The following is a 22470-nucleotide window of genomic DNA, read 5'->3' on the forward strand; positions in this document are numbered from 1 at the left end:
TTTGAATTGACAGATTCCCTGTAATGGTATTTTCCCAAATATTAGAAAGTCAACTGATCAGTTCGGTCCCAATGATCAAACTACTATTTATCCTGAGAGCAGGAGTGCCTTGCCTTAATTTCTTTTGGCTTTGTAAAAGTCATTCGAAGGAACTGAAAGAAATCATCTCTTACCTATCAAACTTCTAGTCAATATGTCATAACAATGTTGGTAGTAATTTCTCTTTATGGGTTTGTCAAGGATTACAAATGATCTCTCTAGCAGAACAAAAGAGACTATCTCACAAAATACCACCTCGGTGAAGTAACTACCCAATAAGTCAATGTCCAACTCTTTCACGAGCGTTGTTACTAGACCAGCGATAAATGCCAAGCCAGAAACTCATCTACAGACATCCGATTTCGGGATGTTTGCCCTTCATCTGTGCATATCAGTCTCTGGCTGACTGACTGAAATGCTTTTGAGGCAACCTAGGGGAAAGGTCAGGCATTGACTTATGGGGTTGTAGCTACCTCTCCTAGATCAGCTTTGTCTTACAAGAGAGCTAATTTGCAGACTTTCTAATATCTAGCATTGCCTGTAAGACTCCATACTCAACAAGTCTCTTTGAGGAATGCTAGTACAACCACCACGTTGCTTCCAGGATTTGTTCCTGCTCTCTTGTCCATAGGCTTTGTCTGGTATTACAGTTCAGGTGCAATCATCTGAATGGAGATGAGGTACAATACTATACATTACCTATTATTAGATATGATGTTGTTTCTGGAATATAAGAGTAGACCCTTTATCCTAGTTGTAGGACCCCCTATTAATACAAGTCAAACAATATAAGGGGAAATTACCTATGAGTTTCTCTTTTTTTTCTGCCATGTGTTTTTAGTTTTGCTAGATTGGTTTTCCTAATATGAGATGGTATACTAGTTTTTGAAGAAGAGCTAATTAACATATTTTTACCGTGAAACATTGTCATTAGGTAAATTTTTATACATAAGTTTGGTCTCCTAAATGAAAACAAGAATGACCAAAAAAATAAATCAAAGGATAGTCATTAGGGATGGGGGAACCAGTGGAAATTCAGATTCTGGTACCTGACGCAAACTTTTTAACAAGTTCGGCTCAGGTACCAGAGCAGTATCCACACTTCTATCAGACGCCGAACCCCATTAAAAATTATGGATTCCTTGACTCCCTCACTCTCTCTCCTTATGCTGAGCCCTGCACCAGGCTTCAGCAGAAAGTCCGTGTTTGGTGTTAAGACTTGAACAGTGCGGTACGAATGCCGAATATTTCTGTCCGGGTTCGCCCATCTCTAATTCTCATTCATGGAGTAAATGTGGCCATATTAATGTACTGTGAAAATCTGCAAATGTAAAAAAATCACTAGAGCTCAGTCAGAAAATTTGCAAGACCCAGGTGAAACGGTCACATTGGTAATACATGCTCACCGGAAAAGAGCCCTAAGCAGCTTCTACTACCTATTGAATCCCCTGGCACCTATTCTGATAGACATCACAGAGTCCTACTAATCGGAGGAGGCTGTAAGGATGTTGTAGGTAATAGAATATTTGTAGTAGTCTGTTCTGGTGGCCATGCACTGTTGACGTGGCCGCTGGACCAAGATACTGCAAATTGTTTGTCCAACTGTACTGACCAGACTGAACACAATGACCCTAATTCATCATTTGTGATTTTTTTGAAGTAACCTTTATTTTTTTTTGTCTTATGGAATTTGCTGACTTTTCTTCGACATGGCACATGCAGTTCATGAATTTTTCTGCAATATAAAATAGTTATGATTCATTTTCTTGTATTCAACCTTTTTTGTTGCAAATTTTGGCTTTAAAAAGTTGTAAAAAACAGTTAAAGATAAGAAAATTAAGGAACGATTTTGATTTTGTGTCAAATTCATCAACTGCATTTATTATTCATGAAAATCCTTTACAAATTAACACTTTTGTCTAAAAAAGTAAAACACACATTAAACCTTACTCCAAAAGGGAATGGAAGAAGATGTGTAAAAATATATTGAGACATTTGGTAAAAGTCACAATTCATGACATCTGTATGAGCAAAGTTGTCAAGGAGAAAGAAAGAAAAAACTTTAAAAAGAAAGACAATTTAAAAAGTGTTGTAAAGAAAATACGGTGCAAATACTAAATACACTAAAAAGGAACAAATTGCACCAGAAAACTGGAGAAACAGCAATAATGAATTGGGGCCAATGTGACTAATTTTGTTCTGCTGCATCTGCCACATCTGTACATACACTAAAACGGTAAAAGTTAGTTACCGCATATACTTGGAATATAATGACAAAAAACTGTGATCCAACTAGAACATTCTCTCCTTAAAAAACAATGTCTATAAACTTTGATATATTGCCATGATCTTCCAAGATCGTGCAGTTTATTTTGAAATCATGTTACATAAATCAGAGTTATGGTATTTTTTCTCCTCTCTCCAGAGAAAAACGTGTTATTTGACATCTGTGAAGACAAAGGGGCTGTTTTTTGGGGAGGAATATGTGCGCTCCTGTCAGGCGGTGGAACCAATGTATGTGATGCAATCAGAGCTTCTACATCACACTAGCATGTCATTCATTGTGTGCCTTCATAGCTGCTATAGAAGATTAATGCCACCGAAAGGGAAAGGGCTGATTATAGAACAGATTTCCCCATATATAAAGCCATTTTTAATTCACCGTCTGCAGCTGCCAGCCTGCAGGGATAATTCCTTTTAGCAGAACAGTTTAGATTATTACAGGCAAATCACATTTGCATAAAAGCATTTTGTCTTGCTTTGTATGTCAGATCTAACCAATGAATGTTGTCACTTAGTCGTGTGGAATAAACTACATTCATGGAGTCGTCGAACATATATATCAATGTGAAATATAATCTGTGGGATTTTAATGGGCCTGCAGGGAGACAGATCCATCAGTTTTCTGCAGAGCTTGTTCTGTATATTAAACGTCATAGATTTAGTGCTATAAAAACTGAAGATAAAATCTTTTCTGATATTATTTTTAAGGAAGGATTAAAGCCTGTTATCCTTTTGTCCAAAATCACAGAAAAGGAAACTAAGTACATTTTGATTTTGTGCATAATATATAAAATGTGTACGTTTTATTTCAGGTGACTTTTCAGAATAAGCTGCCAAGTATATGCACAAGCATTAACTTTTTTTTTCAATAAATGATCAGTAGCCTGAATTTTTCATAAGTTTTCTCCTCTAGGATTTCTACTTTCCTGTCATGTAGCACATGCAAAAACAGTAGCAGTAACAGAATGGGTGACATTATACAGCAGTACTTAGCAGTGAAGCTGTGAATCCATCAGTGGGGTGAAAGAAGCAGTAGAAAACAACAGCACCAGAGAACATTAAAACACATTAATGAACTGAGAACACAGCTTTTTTTAAGAAATAAAAAAACAAAAAAGCAACAGCAGTAAGGAGGATTTTATACAGCAGTAATGAGTAGTGTAACTGTGAATCCAGCCCTGGAATGAAATAAACACTTACTAGAAAACAGCAACACAATTTATTTATGTGTTGCTTCTCCTTCTCCTTTGCTCTGCTCCGTCCTCCACCTTACCTTGTCTTCTCTATAGAGTTCAACAGGCAGTTGTAAGCTGATCTATCAGCGAGCTGGTACTTCATCCTGTTTTGAGCAATATAGATTGGCACATTTTTCTGGTATTGCAAAAAGTCTCATGGAGAGCAGTGCTGCTACAAAGTTTTCTTTGTCAAGATGTGGAGCCTCAGCATTCAGCCACATTTTAAGAGGCTGATCTGCAAGTGTGTGTAGTGTAGCGTGGCTAAAGGGTGTCTAATCGACGGGAGATATGTGTCGCATAGATGGCTTGCCGCTGTGATGTAACCATAGCTACCTATATGTCTGTCAGGACCTGTGGTGATGTCAGACCACATGGCTAATCATGTGATGGGTTACTGGGTGTGGTTAGCTCTATATAAGACAGGCTAATGTTTAACACAGGGGATATGTGTGGAGGTGCTAGCCTCCAGTGTGTTAAGGCTCCAGCACTGAGCCTGAAGGAATGGACACTTGTTTTTTCCCTTTTGCCTGAGTTAAAGGCTATTTGTTTTTCCTGTTTATGCTAAACTGGTTTATGAAGCAATAAACCTTTGAACTTTTGTTGGAACCTGCCTCCTAAGTGTCAGCCGTCGCACCTGAGTGAGTAAAATCCCTACAGTAGTTATATAAATTATTTTTAGTGTATTCATGTAAGGTTCGGCCAGGGCAGTAGTTATGGCCAAGGATTCTGGGGCTTCTTTGCCCTGGCCTCTCCTCACATGAAAAGAATGTCCATTACTTTGCATACCTGTGACTCCACTTTCTGCGCCGTCAGGGTCTCTTCTGCGTTGCTGTAGGCTCCCTATAGATGGTTCCACATGAATTGAGACACAGTCCATATTAACTGCAAACTGAACAACTTTACTGGGTTTCTTTACACAGCACATCCATTGGCTTCACAGCATCAACAACAGGCTTCACATTGCACATTTCTTCCTCTTCCCCTATACTTCCTTCACTGACACACAGCACGTACCCCGGTCAGACCGTCTCACACGGTCCCACAGTGTCCTCCCTCTCCAATTCTGCTACAGCTCTTGAGTCGGTTTTGCACCAGACACTAGAACTTCATCCTCCGATGTCAGCTGCCACCTGGTGAGTGACCTGCCCTCATGCACCATTCTGTATTCTCCTGCAGGACTTCCTACAGCCTCCAGTACATTATGGGGACATACCGCATTTAAATGTAATGCAGCATCCTCTCTGCTTAAACTCACTGCGGTTGGGGGATACCTCAGCCGTTTTGCACCGGATCTTAGGCCATGCAATAAGTTGCCACATCATGGAGTCTTCTGCGTCCTTGTACTCTCCTGGCCTTTCCTTCAGCCTTTGTTCCAACACTGCTATAGCCCACTGCTGTTCTAGCCTGCTGCTGTGGATGGCTTGGCTCCTGCTTTGGAACGTTATGTGGTCACTGCATAGTCCTGGGCATTAAGCCCGTCTGGACTGTCAGGGCCCTCCAGCCCACCTGAGCTGTTCAGCACCCAGACTACACTAAATTCAAAAACAGGAAGATCTTTCTCTTATCCCACAGTGGCCCATCCCATCATGACTATGCACAATGCTATGACTAACAGTACACTGTACTCTATCTTGTGGCTAAATTTAGGCACTACACTTTCCCTATGAAAACTATACACATAGCAGCAATAGTGAATAATACACATAACATGAAACATACACAGTATGACATTACGCATAAATATCTATATATATGTATATATACACTCACTGGCCACTTTATTAGGTACACCTGTCCAACTTCTTGTTAACACTTAACTTCTAATCAGCCAATCACATGGCGGCAACTCAGTGCATTTAGGCATGTAGACATGGTCAAGATAATCTCCTGCAGTTCAAACCGAGCATCAGTATGGGGAAGAAAGGTGATTTGAGTGCCTTTGAACGTGGCATGGTTGTTGGTGCCAGAAGGGCTGGTCTGAGTATTTCAGAAACTGCTGATCTACTGGGATTTTCACGAACAACCATCTCTAGGGTTTACAGAGAATGGTCCGAAAAAGAAAAAAAATCCAGTGAGCGGCAGTTCTGTGGGCGGAAATGCCTTGTTGATGCCAGAGGTCAGAGGAGAATGGGCAGACTGGTTCGAGCTGATAGAAAGGCAACAGTGACTCAAATCGCCACCCGTTACAACCAAGGTAGGCCTAAGAGCATCTCTGAACGCACAGTGCGTTGAACTTTGAGGCAGATGAGCTACAGCAGCAGAAGACCACACCGGGTACCACTCCTTTCAGCTAAGAACAGGAAACTGAGGCTACAATTTGTACAAGCTCATCGAAATTGGACAGTAGAAGATTGGAAAAACGTTGCTTGGTCTGATGAGTCTCGATTTCTGCTGCGACATTCGGATGGTAGGGTCAGAATTTGGCGTAAACAACATGAAAGCATGGATCCACCCTGCCTTTTATGGAGCATCTTTGGGATGTGCAGCCGACAAATCTGCGGCAACTGTGTGATGCCATCATGTCAATATGGACCAAAATCTCTGAGGAATGCTTCCAGCACCTTGTTGAATCTATGCCACGAAGAATTGAGGCAGTTCTGAAGGCAAAAGGGGGTCCAACCCGTTACTAGCATGGTGTACCTAATAAAGTGGCCGGTGAGTGTATATATATATATATATATATATATATATATATATATATATATATATATATACTGTATAGCAAGTTGGAAAACTTAAAAGGGTAGACTCTCCAACCCCCTACATTCCCCTTTCTTAAATCATGGTCATCCCTGACCATGCCATGAGTCAACCTTTAATATGTACATAAAATTCTCAGCGCCGGGAGATAAACACATAAAACATATATTACATTAGCTCCTGGTGAGCCCAGTACTTATGCCGCCACATAATAGAAGAGTCCATGCTCGGTGTCCATGCTCTGTAAAACTAAATGTCTGGCTCACAGTTCTCCAGATTATATCCATTTGACAATAAATATGTACAACTTGACCCTATAGTGGGGTCCACAGTTTGTTTGGGGGTGCGCCCCCCTTCCTTTAACCAAGGTACTGTCCCTTTGCTGTCATGCAGGCTACCTGTACTTAAACAGTCTGTTGCTACAGCCGCACCTGGTCAATTAGTCCAAGGACCTATTTCTTCTTAAAGACAAAGTCCTGCCATCTGGCAGAAAGGGCGCAACAACAAAAAAACCCCTCAAAGGTGGAGGTCCACACACAAATACGTCAAACCTTGGGCCATACTGGCCTTACTGCACCACTGTTCTGGTGCTACAGTGCTCTTCTGCCCATAAGGACACGGAACAGTCCCGTACATTATTTTAAGTCATAGGTGCAACGTGCACAACTTTTTTTTTAAAGACACAGTCTCTCTTTCAATTCATCGGCGTGTATCTCGTGCTGCCATAAAACTAACTGAGTCCCATGCCCTATTATGGGCTGAAGATGACCCTGCAGCTGCAGGGGTCATGGGTTGCCAAGAAGAAGTGGAGGACTGGTCAGGTTGTGTACCAGCCTGGGTGTCAGGTGTTGGCTGATCCCGCTCTGGGCCCGGACAGTGTCCCAGGTCATCCACCTCCTCAAGGGTAACCACAACTGCTTAATACCCCCGGGGCAGTACTTCTTGAAGAATGTAACACAGTCAAACTCCTTCAAAGTTTTCCCGAATTTCACAGACGCAGCATTAACATAAATCTTTGCACCCGTTACATCCTCATGGATAAATCCATATCCTCTTTCAATATCAGTGTAGACCAGCCGTCCGCAGTTGAGTCGGCTGGCCATAGCGCCCCCTCCAGATTGGCGCAATTCGTCCCACACCCCCTGTTCTTGCTGTTTTTTCCACTTAACTATGTCCTCTATCCAGGCCGCCTGCCCGAGAGCATGGAAAGGGCCATCCACTGGTCGGGGAAAATGAGGGACGCCCAGAGCCATGGCGGTGCTGGAGATGGGCTGAGCCTCCACAGGACAGGATTGGTGAGCAGACCCCCCTATCTGGACGCAGGGACAGACGACAGCCTCCGATGCAGGGGCCTATGGTGAGAACTGTCTCTCCGGGGTCAGGAGCTGAGGTGCAGTCATCCTCTCAGGAACGTTGGTCGCGCCCATCCCGGGAATGCTGGATCCTTCCGTGGGTGTGCCTGCGTACTCTGCTATTGGCAAATAGAGCTCCAGCTCATACTCGGCTTCCGGTGCTGGTTTCTCCAGGGCCATCATTGTTTCCGGTCCCCACTGAGTTAACAACTTTGGTTCCGGACGAAGAGGTTCCTCCTCCTGGTGCCCCAACGCTGTCTCTGCACAGAAAGGCTCCGACCTCTGGGAAGATGGCTCTGCAGACCATTGGCTCTGCACCTGGGACTTCACCGAGAGTAGGTGAGTGGGGACCTCCACGGTGTCTTCCCCTGGTCTGCCGGGCTATGTTCTCTCTTCTTCCTGCCACCACATCCACTCAGTGTGGCCTATTCCTCAGAAGCTACGGATGCAGGAGTGCTCCATCGCTGTCAGTTCACGATCACACAATGGCACCGCACATCTGCACCCGGGTTTTCCATTCAGGCAGTGCCCGATTCCATTTGGGAACACCCTCGACAACTCCACCCATTTGCTGGAATTCTGCAGGGGGGGTGAGGTTTCTGTTATGATTTTCCCAATGGCAGGGAAATCAAAATAACAACGGACTAGCTCTCGGGTGATGGGAACTAAAGTGACCGTGACCTGAACCTGACACGACACTGGAAGTAGCCGGGGAGTGTTTCCTACGATGCCCTAGACACCACGCGCCAGCCGGAGATCTAACTACCCCTATCAGAGGAATATACAGGCCTGCCTTACCTCCAGAGATGAACCCCAAAAGGAGATAGCAGCCCCCCACAGATATTGACGGTGAGTCAAGAGGAAAAGACATACGTAGGATGAACAGCAGATTTAGCACAGTGAGGTCCGCTTACTAGATAGCAGAAGTACAGGAAAGAGTCACTTCACGGTCAACTTCAAAACACTACTCAAAAACACCATCCTGAAATTACTTTAAAACTCCAGTGACAACTCATGCCACTGGAGTGGCAATTTCAGTCCACGAGAGCTTCCAGCTACAGAGAGTCACATTGCAAATAGCTGGACAAAAATAGAATAAACTAGAAACAAAATTCAACTTAGCTGAACAGGATCTTGAGGCAGGAGAATGCAACAGAATGCTACTGATACATTGTTGGCCGGCATCAGACCAGCAGCCAAGCAGCCTTAAATAGGAAACTCCCCTAATGGGTGTCAACAGGTGATCAAGGATAGAAAAAGGCAAATAAGTGGCACTACCATAAAACACCACCAGGGGAGCCCACAAACAGAATTCACAACAGTACCCCCCCCTTAAGGAGGGGGCACCGAACCCTCACCAGAACCACCAGGGCGATCTGGATGAGCACTATGAAATGCACGAACCAAATCAGGAGCATGAACATCAGATGCTGTCACCCAAGAATTATCCTCCTGACCATAGCCTTTCCACTTAACCAGATACTGAAGTTTCCGTCTGGAAACACGGGAGTCCAAGATCTTTTCCACCACATACTCCAACTCACCCTCAACCAGCACAGGAGCAGGAGGATCAGCAGACGGAACAACCGGCACCTCATACCTCCGCAACAATGACCGATGAAAAACATTATGAATAGTAAAAGATGCTGGGAGGTCCAAACGAAAGGACACAGGATTGAGAACCTCCAGAATCCTATAAGGGCCGATAAACCGAGGCTTAAACTTAGGAGACGAGACCTTCATAGGAACAAATTGAGAAGACAACCAAACCAGGTCCCCAACACAAAGACGAGGACCGACACGCCGATGACGATTAGTGAACTGTTGAGTCTTCTCCTGGGACAACTTCAGATTGTCCACAACCTGTCCCCAAATCTGATGCATTCTATCAACCACAGCATCTACTCCAGGACAATCCGAAGACTCCAATTGACCGGACGAAAAGCGAGGGTGAAACCCTGAATTACAAAAAAATGGAGAAACCAAAGTGGCAGAACTGGCCCGATTGTTAAGGGCAAACTCTGCCAATGGCAAAAAATCAAGCCAATCGTCCTGATCAGCGGACACAAAACACCTCAAGTAAGTCTCCAAGGTCTGATTAGTACGCTCAGTCTGGCCATTAGTCTGAGGATGGAATGCAGACGAAAAAGACAAGTCGATGCCCATCCTGGCACAGAACGCCCGCCAAAATCTAGACACAAACTGAGTACCCCTGTCAGACACTATATTCTCAGGAATACCATGCAAACGCACAACATTCTGAAAAAATAGAGGGACCAGCTCAGAGGAGGAGGGCAATTTGGGCAAAGGTACCAAGTGAACCATCTTGGAAAAACACCCCCAGATGATGGACATCCTACGAGAAACAGGAAGGTCAGAAATAAAGTCCATAGAGATGTGCGTCCAAGGCCTCTTAGGAATAGGCAAGGGCAACAACAACCCGCTGGCCCGGGAACAGCAGGGCTTAGCCCGAGCACAAACATCACAAGACTGCACAAAAATACGTACATCTCGAGACAAGGAAGGCCACCAGAAGGACCTAGACACCAGATCCCTGGTGCCAAAAATTCCAGGATGACCTGCCAACGCGGAAGAGTGAACCTCCGAAATAACTCTACTGGTCCAGTCATCAGGGACAAACAATCTACCAGGCGGACAGCGATCAGGCCTATCCACCTGAAACTCCTGCAAAGAGCGCCGCAGGTCAGGGGAGACAGCTGACAATATCACCCCATCCTTCAGGATGCCAGTAGGTTCGGAATCACCAGGCGAGTCAGGCTCAAAACTCCTAGAGAGGGCATCCGCCCTCACATTCTTAGACCCAGGCAGATATGAAACCACAAAGTTAAATCGAGAGAAAAACAACGACCAGCGCACCTGTCTAGGATTCAGACGCCTGGCTGACTCAAGATAAATTAGATTTTTGTGGTCAGTCAAGACCACCACCTGGTGTCTAGCACCCTCAAGCCAATGACGCCACTCCTCAAATGCCCACTTCATGGCCAAGAGCTCCCGATTTCCAACATCATAATTTCGCTCAGCGGGCGAAAACTTTCGAGAGAAAAACGCACATGGTCTCATCACTGAGCAGTCAGGACTAGGGTTGAGCGAAACGGGTCGATCATTTTCAAAAGTCGCCGACTTTTGGCTAAGTCGGCGTCTCATGAAACCCGATCCGACCCCTGTGCTTGTCGGCCATGCGGTACGCGACTTTCGCGCCAAAGTCGCGTTTCAATGACGCGAAAAGCGCCATTTCTCAGCCAATGAAGGTGAACGCAGAGTGTGGGCAGCGTGATGACATAGATCCTGGTCCCCACCATCTTAGAGAAGGGCATTGCAGTGATTGGCTTGCTGTCTGCGGCGTCACAGGGGCTATAAAGGGGCGTTCCCGCCGACCGCCATCTTACTGCTGCTGATCTGAGCTTAGGGACAGGTTGCTGCCGCTTCATCAGAAGCAGGGAGAGCGTTAGGCAGGGTCCACTAACCACCAAACCGCTTGTGCTGCAGCGATTTCCACTGTCCAACACCACCTTCGGTGTGCAGGGACTGTGGAAGCTATTTTTTTTTTTTTTTCCCCTCAGCGCTGTAGCTCATTGGGCTGCCCTAGAAGGCTCCGTGATAGCTGTATTGCTGTGTGTACGCCACTGTGGAAACCAACTGCTTTTTTCAAAGCACATATCCTCTTGTTCCTTCCTTTCTGCACAGCTATCTTTTCTGTTTGTCCACACTTTTTATTTAATTTGTGCATCAGTCCACTCCTATTGCTGCCTGCCATACCTGGCTTACATTACTGCAGGGAGATAGTAATTGTAGGACAGTTTTTTTTTTTTTTTTGTTTTTTTTTTGTGGGAGATTAAGATTGGCATTTCTGCTACAGTGCCATCCCTGTGTGTGCCATCTCTCACTGAGTGGGCCATAGAAAGCCTATTTATTTTTTCCGTGATTTGTGTTCTAAAATCTACCTCAACACAAAAACACTACATCAATCAGTGGGAGAAAAATATTGGCCTCAGTCAGGGCTTGTGTGCCACTGCTGTGTGTGCTATCTCTCATTCAGTGGGCTATAGCAAGCCTATTTTTTTTTTTTTTTTTTTTTTTTTTTAATATTATTTGGTTTCTAATTCTCCCTGAAAAAAAAAAAAAAAACCTAAAAAAACAGTGGGAGAATAATATTGCCCTTTCAGCTTGTGTGCCAGTCTTGACTCCTGGGTGTGCCACCTCTCTCCCTCTCATTCAGTGGGCCATAGAAAGCCTATTTATTTTTTTTTTTTAATATTATTGGGTTTCTAAAGTCTCCCTGAAAAAACAAAAAATACATAAAAAAACAGTGGGAGAGTAATATTGCCCTTTCAGCTTGTGTGCCAGTCTTGACTCCTGGGTGTGCCACCTCTCTCCCTCTCATTCAGTGGGCCATAGAAAGCCTATTTATTTATTTTTTTAAATATTATTGGGTTTCTAAAGTCTCCCTGAAAAAACAAAAAATACATAAAAAAACAGTGGGAGAGTAATATTGCCCTTTCAGCTTGTGTGCCAGTCTTGACTCCTGGGTGTGCCACCTCTCTCCCTTTCATTCAGTGGGCCATAGAAAGCCTATTTATTTTTTTTTTTTAATATTATTTGGTTTCTAATTCTCCCTGAAAAAAAAAAAAAAAACCTAAAAAAACAGTGGGAGAATAATATTGCCCTTTCAGCTTGTGTGCCAGTCTTGACTCCTGGGTGTGCCACCTCTCTCCCTCTCATTCAGTGGGCCATAGAAAGCCTATTTATTTTTTTTTTTAAATATTATTGGGTTTCTAAAGTCTCCCTGAAAAAACAAAAAATACATAAAAAAACAGTGGGAGAGTAATATTGCCCTTTCAGCTTGTGTGCCAGTCTTGACTCCTGGGTGTGCCACCTCTCTCCCTTTCATTCAGTGGGCCATAGAAAGCCTATTTATTTTTTCCGTGATTTGTGTTCTAAAATCTACCTCAACACAAAAACACTACATCAATCAGTGGGAGAAAAATATTGGCCTCAGTCAGGGCTTGTGTGCCACTGCTGTGTGTGCTATCTCTCATTCAGTGGGCTATAGCAAGCCTATTTTTTTTTTTTTTTTTTTTTTTTTAATATTATTTGGTTTCTAAAGTCTCCCTGAAAAAAAAAAAAAACCTAAAAAAACAGTGGGAGAGTAATATTGCCCTTTCAGCTTGTGTGCCAGTCTTGACTCCTGGGTGTGCCACCTCTCTCCCTCTCATTCAGTGGGCCATAGAAAGCCTATTTATTTTTTTTTTTAAATATTATTGGGTTTCTAAAGTCTCCCTGAAAAAACAAAAAATACATAAAAAAACAGTGGGAGAGTAATATTGCCCTTTCAGCTTGTGTGCCAGTCTTGACTCCTGGGTGTGCCACCTCTCTCCCTTTCATTCAGTGGGCCATAGAAAGCCTATTTATTTTTTCCGTGATTTGTGTTCTAAAATCTACCTCAACACAAAAACACTACATCAATCAGTGGGAGAAAAATATTGGCCTCAGTCAGGGCTTGTGTGCCACTGCTGTGTGTGCTATCTCTCATTCAGTGGGCTATAGCAAGCCTATTTTTTTTTTTTTTTTTTTTTTTAATATTATTTGGTTTCTAAAGTCTCCCTGAAAAAAAAAAAAAACCTAAAAAAACAGTGGGAGAGTAATATTGCCCTTTCAGCTTGTGTGCCAGTCTTGACTCCTGGGTGTGCCACCTCTCTCCCTCTCATTCAGTGGGCCATAGAAAGCCTATTTATTTTTTTTTTTAAATATTATTGGGTTTCTAAAGTCTCCCTGAAAAAACAAAAAATACATAAAAAAACAGTGGGAGAGTAATATTGCCCTTTCAGCTTGTGTGCCAGTCTTGACTCCTGGGTGTGCCACCTCTCTCCCTTTCATTCAGTGGGCCATAGAAAGCCTATTTATTTTTTTTTTTTAATATTATTGGGTTTCTAATTCTCCCTGAAAAAAAAAAAAAAAACCTAAAAAAACAGTGGGAGAGTAATATTGCCCTTTCAGCTTGTGTGCCAGTCTTGACTCCTGGGTGTGCCACCTCTGTCCCTCTCATTCAGTGGGCCATAGAAAGCCTTGTTTTTTTTTTTTTTTTTAATATTATTTGGTTTCTAAAGTCTCCCTGAAAATAAAAAAAAAATACATAAAAAAACAGTGGGAGAGTAATATTGCCATTTCAGCTTGTGTGCCAGTCTTGACTCCTGGGTGTGCCACCTCTCTCTCTAATTGTGGGCCATAGAAAGCCTTTTTATTTTTTTCCTTCATTTGTGTTTTAAAATCAACCTCAACACAAAAACACTACATCAATCAGTGGGAGAAAAATATTGGCCTCAGTCAGGGCTTGTGTGCCACTCCTGTGCGTGCCATCTCTCATTCAGTGGGCCATAGAAAGCCTTGTTTTTTTGTTTTTTTTTAAATATTATTTGGTTTCTAAAGTCTCACAGAGAAAAAAAAAAAAAAAAATTAGGTGGGAGATTAATATTGACATTAGTGCTTGAGTGACAGTCCTGCGTGTGTGTCATCTCTGTGATTTGGTGTCACAGAAAACAGAGTGTGTAACATTGTGCCTGATTTTCCTTGTGGTCTCACCAACCTGTTAAGGGATATTGAAATCATACTGAAGTTATAGCTCACCGTGTAAGTTGTTTGACAGCAACAAATAAAGTTAGTTTGGTTACGATTTTTAAACAATGAGGAAGTCTGGTGCAAGAGGTCGTCGTGGGCGTTCATTGTCAGCTGGTAATGATGGTAGTGGTAGTGGAGCATCAGGTGGTCGTGGGGATAAAAATATTCCACCTAAGTCTGGAGCTGTGGAGCCAGTTTCGTCGTCAGGCTACACAAGGCCTCGAACGCTCTCTTTTCTGGGAGTAGGAAAACCGCTTTTAAAGGCTGAGCAGCAACAGCAAGTTTTGGCTTACATTGCAGACTCAGCCTCTAGCTCTTTTGCCTCCTCTTCCGAAACTGGTAAATGTAAAAGCAGCGCGTCGCTTGTGGATGTTCACGGTCAGGGACAAGTCGCTTCCTTGTCCTCCTCAGCAAAAACTACAACAAGAGAGAAGGATGCAGCAGGCGACACAACGGGTCACTCCATGGAGCTCTTTACACATACCGTCCCTGGCTTAGAAAGTGAAACATTTAACAGGCCATGCCCATTACAAGTAGATTCTGACATGGAGTGCACTGATGCACAGCCACAGCCAGAGTACTATGCTGCTCCTTTGACTCAGACCACCACATTGCCCTCTCAGGGTACAGATCCACAATCAGACCCTGATGAGACTATGTTGCCCCGCCACGAACGCTATACCACCGACCGACACAGTGACACAGACGAAGTTGCACACGAGCTCGAAGAGGAGGTAATAGATGACCCAGTTATTGACCCCGATTGGCAGCCATTGGGGGAACAGGGTGCAGGCGGCAGTAGTTCAGAAGCGGAGGTGGAGGAGGGGCCGCAGCAGGCATCAACATCGCAACAGGTTCCATCTGCCGGGCCCGTATCTGGCCCAAAACGCGTGTCAAAGCCAAAACCTGTTGGAGGACAGCGTGGCCATCCGGTTAAAGCTCAGTCTGCAATCCCTGAAAAGGGATCCGAGTCTAGGAAGAGTGCAGTCTGGCATTTTTTTAAACAACATCCAACTGATCAGCGCAAAGTCATCTGTCAAAAATGTTCAACTAGCTTAAGCAGAGGTCAGAATCTGAAAAGTCTAAATACTAGTTGCATGCATAGACACTTAACCACCATGCATTTTCAAGCCTGGACTAACTACCAAACGTCCCTTAAGGTTGTAGCACCCTCGGCCAATGAAGCTAGTCAGCAACGCAACATCCCTTCCGTCACTGTAAGGCCACCATTTTCCGCACCACCGGCAGTATCTGTGCAGGTTTCTTTGCCAGCCAAAAGCAGTCAGGGTCAGGGAATCACCAGTTTAGTAGGAGGAAATATTGCATCTAGGGCACCGGCGGAAACAATACCGTCTCCAACCGTCTCTCAGTCTGCCATGTACACCGGCACACCCGAAAGTTCCACGATCTCCTGCTCTCCAGTCCAGCTCACCCTACATGAGACTCTGGTTAGAAAAAGGAAGTACTTATCCTCGCATCCGCGTACACAGGGTTTTAACGCCCACATAGCTAGACTAATCTCGTTAGAGATGATGCCCTACCGTTTAGTTGAAAGCGAAGCTTTTAAAGCCCTGATGGAGTACGCTGAACCACGATACGAGCTACCTAGTCGACACTTTTTTTCCAGAAAAGCCATCCCAGCCCTGCACCAGCATGTTAAACAGCGCATCGTCCATGCACTTAGGCAATCTGTGAGTACAAAGGTGCACCTGACTACAGATGCATGGACCAGTAGGCATGGCCAGGGACGTTATGTGTCCATCACGGCACACTGGGTGAATGTGGTGGATGCAGGGTCCACAGGCGACATCAATTTAGGGACAGTTGTGCCTAGCCCACGGTCTAGGAAACAGTTGGCTGTAGGCGTTCGCACCCCCTCCTCCTCCTCCTCGTCCTCCTGCAGAAGCTACAGCTCTTCCACAGAACGCAGTCGGCCAACCACTCCATCGGCAGATGACACTGTTGCACACCAGTTGTCCCATTATGGGCCAGCTACTGCCAAGCGTCAGCAGGCTGTATTGGCTATGAAGTGTTTGGGCGACAACAGACACACCGCGGAAGTTCTGTCCGAGTTCTTGCAACAAGAAACGCAGTCGTGGCTGGGCACAGTAGATCTTGAGGCAGGCAAGGTAGTGAGTGATAACGGAAGGAATTTCATGGCTGCCATCTCCCTTTCCCAACTGAAACACATTCCTTGCCTGGCTCACACCTTAAACCTGGTGGTGCAGTGCTTATTGAAAACTTATCCTGGGTTCTCCGACCTGCTCCTCAAAGTGCGTGCACTTTGCTCACATATCCGACGTTCGCCTGTACACGCCAGCCGTATGCAGACCTATCAGCGGTCTTTGAACCTTCCCCAGCATCGCCTAATCATAGACGTTGCAACAAGGTGGAACTCAACACTGCACATGCTTCAGAGACTGTGCGAACAGAGGCGTGCTGTTATTTATTTGTGGGAGGATACACGGGCAGGCAGTAGGATGGCAGACATGGAGTTGTCAGGTGTGCAGTGGTCGAAGATACAAGACATGTGTCAAGTCCTTCAGTGTTTTGAGGAATGCACACGGCTGGTTAGTGCAGACAACGCCGTAATAAGCATGAGCATCCCCCTAATGCGTCTGCTGATGCAAAGTTTGACGCACATAAAGGAGCAGGCGTCTGCACCAGAGGAAGAGGGAAGCCTTGATGACAGTCAGCCATTGTCTGGTCAGGGCAGTGTACAGGACGAGGTAGCGGGCGAAGAGGAGGTGGAGGACGAGGAGGATGATGGGGATGAGTATATTTTTAATGCGGAAACTTTCACGGGGGCACAGGAAATTGGTTGCGTGTCACGGCCGGGTTCTGGTTTTTTGAGGGACACAAGTGACGTAGATTTGCCTGCAACTGCCCCTCAACCAATCACAACCGGAGATTTGACAACTGGAACTTTGGCCCACATGGCGGATTATGCCTTACGTATCCTAAAAAGGGACACACGCATTACGAAAATGATGAACGATGACGATTACTGGTTGGCCTGCCTCCTTGATCCACGCTATAAAGGCAAATTGCAAAATATTATGCCACATGAGAACTTGGAACTAATATTAGCAACCAAACAATCAACTCTTGTTGACCGTTTGCTTCAGGCATTCCCAGCACACAGCGCACGTGATCGTTCTCACACAAGCTCCAGGGGGCAGCAGACTAGGAGTGTTAGGGGTGCACACATCAGAAGTGGCGTTGGACAGAGGGGTTTTCTGACCAGGTTGTGGAGTGATTTTGCTATGACCGCAGACAGGACAGGTACTGCTGCATCAATTGAAAGTGACAGGAGACAACATTTGTCCAGTATGGTTACTAACTATTTTTCATCCCTTATCGATGTTCTCCCTCAACCGTCATTCCCATTTGATTACTGGGCCTCCAAATTAGACACCTGGCCAGAATTGGCAGAATATGCATTGCAGGAGCTTGCTTGCCCGGCAGCAAGTGTCCTATCAGAAAGAGTATTCAGTGCTGCAGGTTCAATATTAACCGAAAAAAGGACTCGTCTGGCTACCCAAAATGTTGACGATCTAACATTCATTAAAATGAACCACAACTGGATTTCGAAATCTTTTGCCCCACCTTGCCCGGCCGACACCTAGCTTTCCTATGAAAAGCTCTTGCCTGTGAATTACTTTTCTAATGTCTAATTTGCTGCAGCTGATTGTACAGCATACGACATGTTTACACCTCCCTAAATGGCAAAACTCCCCACACGGGGCCGTGGTATCGCGACTTGGCGCAAGCACCCGTGAGACTGCTGTTTGTCTGAAGAGGTGGGTGTGCTCGCTTTTGGTTGACGGCATTGCTACTGGGTCCCTCATAGTACAATGTAGTGTCTCTGGCGGTGGTGGTGCGCACCCAACGTCAGACACACCGTTGTAACATGAGGGGCCCTGGGGCGGTCCCGCCGGCCTCAAGAGAGTTCCCCCCTACCCCAGCTCAAAATGTGCTCTACCACGTGCAAAATTATGTCGCACAGCTCCACCAATCTTTAGTCTATTCGCTGACATCATTCAATGTCTGGCACTGACAATACAAATTTGTAGACATCTATGATGCAACTTAAAGTAGTCTGTGTCTGTGTCCTATATTGGCACCATTAAATAGTTACTGCCAAATTACTATGTCAGAAACTCAGTAGATGAGCCCACCCCTGTACCTAAGTATGCCACCTTTTTTTTTTGTTTTGGTTGTTTTGCGAGACATTAACATCTATTTATATTTTGGGAGTACTGGGACAGACACTCCTTGCACTACTCCTCCACTCACCACCAAGCTGCCTGTGTATCCATGTAACCGCTGTAAAACTGCCATGAGCCTATTGTTTGTTATTTTAGGCCTTTGATAGCCTGTCTGCGGTCCCTACTTTAAATACTCCTCCACTGACCACCAAGCTGCCTGCCCGTGTATCCATGTAACCGCTGTGAAACTGCCATGAGCCTATTGTTTGTTATGTTAGGCCTTTGATAGCCTGTCTGCGGTCCCTACTTTAAATACTCCTCCACTGACCAGACCACTGCTGCCCGTGTACCCCTGGAACCAATTATAAAGTGCCTACAGCCAGCCCATTTTCTTATGTTAGGCCTTTGAAGCCTGTCTGCGGTCCCTACTTTAAATACTCCTCCACTGACCAGACCACTGCTGCCCGTGTACCCCTGGAACCAATTATAAAGTGCCTACAGCCAGCCCATTTTCTTATGTTAGGCCTTTGAAGCCTGTCTGCGGTCCCTACTTTAAATACTCCTCCACTCACCACCACCAAGCTGCCTGCCCGTGTATCCATGTAACCGCTGTGAAACTGCCATGAGCCTATTGTTTGTTATTTTAGGCCTTTGATAGCCTGTCTGCGGTCCCTACTTTAAATACTCCTCCACTCACCACCAAGCTGCCTGTGTATCCATGTAACCGCTGTAAAACTGCCATGAGCCTATTGTTTGTTATTTTAGGCCTTTGATAGCCTGTCTGCGGTCCCTACTTTAAATACTCCTCCACTGACCAGACCACTGCTGCCCGTGTACCCCTGGAACCAATTATAAAGTGCCTACAGCCAGCCCATTTTCTTATGTTAGGCCTTTGAAGCCTGTCTGCGGTCCCTACTTTAAATACTCCTCCACTGACCAGACCACTGCTGCCCGTGTACCCCTGGAACCAATTATAAAGTGCCTACAGCCAGCCCATTTTCTTATGTTAGGCCTTTGAAGCCTGTCTGCGGTCCCTACTTTAAATACTCCTCCACTCACCACCACCAAGCTGCCTGCCCGTGTATCCATGTAACCGCTGTGAAACTGCCATGAGCCTATTGTTTGTTATTTTAGGCCTTTGATAGCCTGTCTGCGGTCCCTACTTTAAATACTCCTCCACTCACCACCAAGCTGCCTGTGTATCCATGTAACCGCTGTAAAACTGCCATGAGCCTATTGTTTGTTATTTTAGGCCTTTGATAGCCTGTCTGCGGTCCCTACTTTAAATACTCCTCCACTGACCACCAAGCTGCCTGCCCGTGTATCCATGTAACCGCTGTGAAACTGCCATGAGCCTATTGTTTGTTATGTTAGGCCTTTGATAGCCTGTCTGCGGTCCCTACTTTAAATACTCCTCCACTGACCAGACCACTGCTGCCCGTGTACCCCTGGAACCAATTATAAAGTGCCTACAGCCAGCCCATTTTCTTATGTTAGGCCTTTGAAGCCTGTCTGCGGTCCCTACTTTAAATACTCCTCCACTGACCAGACCACTGCTGCCCGTGTACCCCTGGAACCAATTATAAAGTGCCTACAGCCAGCCCATTTTCTTATGTTAGGCCTTTGAAGCCTGTCTGCGGTCCCTACTTTAAATACTCCTCCACTGACCAGACCACTGCTGCCCGTGTACCCCTGGAACCAATTATAAAGTGCCTACAGCCAGCCCATTTTCTTATGTTAGGCCTTTGAAGCCTGTCTGCGGTCCCTACTTTAAATACTCCTCCACTCACCACCACCAAGCTGCCTGCCCGTGTATCCATGTAACCGCTGTGAAACTGCCATGAGCCTATTGTTTGTTATTTTAGGCCTTTGATAGCCTGTCTGCGGCCCCTACTTGCAATACTCCTCCACTGACCACAATGCTGCCTGGAGTGCCTGCCTGTGTATCCATGTAACCGATGTAAAACTGCCATGACTGCCTACTGTTTGTTATTTTAGGCCTTTGATAGCCTGTCTGCAGCCCCTACTTGCAATACTCCTCCACTGACCACACCAATGCTGCCCGTGTACCCCTGGAACCTATTTAAAAGTTCATAGAGCCTAGTTATATATTTTATTTACTATTAATAAGGCCATGATGGACTACGCTGTACCACGCTACAAGCTAACCAGTCGACACTTCTTTTGCGAGAAAAGCCATCCCAACCCTCCACCAGCATGTAGAAGACCGCATTGTCCATGCACTCTGGCAATCTGTGAGTACAAAGGTGCACCTGACAGCAGACGCATGGACCTGTAGGCATGGCCACGGAAGATTACGTGTCCATTACGGCGCAATGGGTTAATGTGGTGGATGCATGGTCCACAGGGGACAGCCTACTAAGTCTGTCTGCAGTCCCTAATTCAAATTGTCCTCCACTGTCTAAATCGGAACTTCCACCTTCTGGCTTTCGGCCTATAGTATCAGAAATTAAACTGCATTTGGCCTTCAACTTTGGTTAGGGCCTACTAACGGCTTCTGCCCCTCCCTGGTGTTGTCCTCAACTAAATAAAGCTGAGCTTCAACCTTCCGGCTCTCATTATGTGGTTTAAAAAAAAAAAATGGTGGTTAGGGCCTACTAACGGCTTCTGCCCCTCCCTGGTGTTGTCCTCAACTAAATAAAGCTGAGCTTCAACCTTCCGGCTCTCATTAAGTGGTTTTAAAAAAAAAATGGTGGTTAGGGCCTACTAACGGCTTCTGCCCCTCCCTGGTGTTGTCCTCAACTAAATAAAGCTGAGCTTCAACCTTCCGGCTCTCATTAAGTGGTTTTAAAACAAAAATGGTGGTTAGGGCCTACTAACGGCTTCTGCCCCTCCCTGGTGTTGTCCTCAACTAAATAAAGCTGAGCTTCAACCTTCCGGCTCTCATTAAGTGGTTTTAAAACAAAAATGGTGGTTAGGGCCTACTAACGGCTTCTGCCCCTCCCTGGTGTTGTCCTCAACTAAATAAAGCTGAGCTTCAACCTTCCGGCTCTCATTATGTGGTTTTAAAAAAAAAAATGGTGGTTAGGGCCTACTAACGGCTTCTGCCCCTCCCTGGTGTTGTCCTCAACTAAATAAAGCTGAGCTTCAACCTTCCGGCTCTCATTAAGTGGTTTTAAAACAAAAATGGTGGTTAGGGCCTACTAACGGCTTCTGCCCCTCCCTGGTGTTGTCCTCAACTAAATAAAGCTGAGCTTCAACCTTCCGGCTCTCATTATGTGGTTTTAAAAAAAAAAATGGTGGTTAGGGCCTACTAACGGCTTCTGCCCCTCCCTGGTGTTGTCCTCAACTAAATAAAGCTGAGCTTCAACCTTCCGGCTCTCATTAAGTGGTTTTAAAAAAAAAATGGTGGTTAGGGCCTACTAACGGCTTCTGCCCCTCCCTGGTGTTGTCCTCAACTAAATAAAGCTGAGCTTCAACCTTCCGGCTCTCATTATGTGGTTTTAAAAAAAAAAATGGTGGTTAGGGCCTACTAACGGCTTCTGCCCCTCCCTGGTGTTGTCCTCAACTAAATAAAGCTGAGCTTCAACCTTCCGGCTCTCATTAAGTGGTTTTAAAACAAAAATGGTGGTTAGGGCCTACTAACGGCTTCTGCCCCTCCCTGGTGTTGTCCTCAACTAAATAAAGCTGAGCTTCAACCTTCCGGCTCTCATTATGTGGTTTTAAAAAAAAAAATGGTGGTTAGGGCCTACTAACGGCTTCTGCCCCTCCCTGGTGTTGTCCTCAACTAAATAAAGCTGAGCTTCAACCTTCCGGCTCTCATTAAGTGGTTTTAAAACAAAAATGGTGGTTAGGGCCTACTAACGGCTTCTGCCCCTCCCTGGTGTTGTCCTCAACTAAATAAAGCTGAGCTTCAACCTTCCGGCTCTCATTATGTGGTTTTAAAAAAAAAAATGGTGGTTAGGGCCTACTAACGGCTTCTGCCCCTCCCTGGTGTTGTCCTCAACTAAATAAAGCTGAGCTTCAACCTTCCGGCTCTCATTAAGTGGTTTTAAA

This window comes from Ranitomeya variabilis, chromosome 1, assembly GCF_051348905.1.
Source record: "Ranitomeya variabilis isolate aRanVar5 chromosome 1, aRanVar5.hap1, whole genome shotgun sequence".
Taxonomy (NCBI): Eukaryota; Metazoa; Chordata; class Amphibia; order Anura; family Dendrobatidae; genus Ranitomeya; species Ranitomeya variabilis.